Here is a 1,952-nt window from a genome sequence, read left to right on the forward strand (position 1 = left end):
TGTAAAGGGTTTTAACCCAATATTTACATGCTATAGTTTTTATTTGGTTTGAAATTTGTAAAAAGAGTTATATTATTAACTAACTGTAGACAAAAGGAACATTGTAAAACTGACAATTTTTTTTTTTTTTGTTAGCATGCATTACTCAGTTCAGTTCACTATCAGTGGTGGTGGGTTTGGCTTGGAGAGAAAAAGGCATCATTCAAAAGGGTTATCCCTCAACCCAATATATAGAAGGCATCATCCAGAGTAGTGATTCTGTGAAACAGGTTTGTTTATGGCGACCCCAAATTACTGCCTGTGTTGTTGCCATACCATGTGTTTACAAGACATCATTCTGCCTATCTGTCTGCCTGTAAGTCTCTATTTGTATGTGTGTGTGTCTATCTCTCTCCCTCTCTTTCTCCTTCCTCTACTCCTCTCTCTCATATACACACTCTGCTCCGAAATATCAACACTCCAAACTTATACAAAACTCCATGTGTCAGCAGTTTCCAAATCATCGTATGCTGCTATTTTCTCTGATTCAGCAGGCTTATTTATAATCAAAGGCATTTCAGCTGTGGTCATCCAGTCTTATTTTTAAACATAGTATATGTTTCTAAAGACTACTTTATCCAATGTGTCCTTTTATTAAAACAGTAAATGGCTTTAGTCAATTATATAGACTCAAGTACTTATTTCTAAGTCTGCTACTTCACTTATTGAACACTATTTGTCAAACTGCTATGTCACAAAACAAAAATACATACACACACCTACGCATGCACCATCACACATACACACACATGCGCTCACATAACGAACTTCCAAACAGTATCTGCTTGCCAATTTCAGCTCAAGGCTATATCAGAAGTCACTTGTCTAAGATATCAAGCAGTTGGCTTGAACTCTGAACCACCTGCTTGCAAAGCAAACTCCTTCCCCAGATTTCACAATTGTGCTTGTATTTATGTCTGTATTCCAATTACTAATTTAAAAATATATTCCGCTGGAAGGTGGGTATGGCTTGGAGAGAAAAGGGCATCATTCAAAAGGATTATCCCTCAACGTAATATATAGAAGGCATCATCCTGAGTGGTGATTCTGTGAAACAGTTTTGTTTATGGCGACCCCAATTTGTATCTGGTTGGTAGGAGATTCAAGAACAGACTGGGACATATTTACTAAGTAAGAAAACAGCACAGCTCCCATGACTTCAGGAAACATTTTTTCACGCTGAGAGTTGCTGAAGCATGGAACAAACTGCCGGCATCGGTTGTTAGTTGTCGGAGCACTGCATCCTTCAAAACTTCCATGCTTCCTGAGATTCGCCAGCACTACACTTGATTTTCTCCCCTCCATACACACACAAGCATATATCTGACTCATACATTGTTCGCTTTCCAGACATTTCTACATTACTGCATGTACTTTATATGCACTTTCTGACAAGTTGTGGTGCACCTGAGCACTGTATACAATAATTTCATTATTATTTTAAAAAGAAGTGGAAACTACCATTGTAGTTGAAACGTCTTAAACAGAAGAAGAAAGCTGTTTGTTGATATAATGAGCTTGTCAGTCGTCAGCTGTTTTGAACGTTTCAAATAGCTCGGCCACATGGACACGCTTTTGTTTACGACGTTACGATCAACAGCATTAAAGAAAGAATCTGTTTCATCATCTTATACAAATTTATGCTAATACTATATATTGTTTTATGTCTTAACTTTCAAGGATGCGGTAAGTAAAATAACATTTCAAATAACATCGTTTAAGGATAGCCTAAGCAACAGTGTAAAAGTTACCATATCATTTAAAATACCGGACATTAATTAAAGACGATGTTATTTGAAATGTTATTTTACTTACCGTATCCTTGAAAGTTAAGATAGAAAACAATATATAGGGATCTTTTCGGTTTGAACGGCAGATTTTAAAAATAATTTCCACGTAACTAAACACTTTTA

Source organism: Octopus sinensis, linkage group LG11 (genome assembly GCF_006345805.1).
Source record: "Octopus sinensis linkage group LG11, ASM634580v1, whole genome shotgun sequence".
NCBI classification, from domain to species: Eukaryota; Metazoa; Mollusca; class Cephalopoda; order Octopoda; family Octopodidae; genus Octopus; species Octopus sinensis.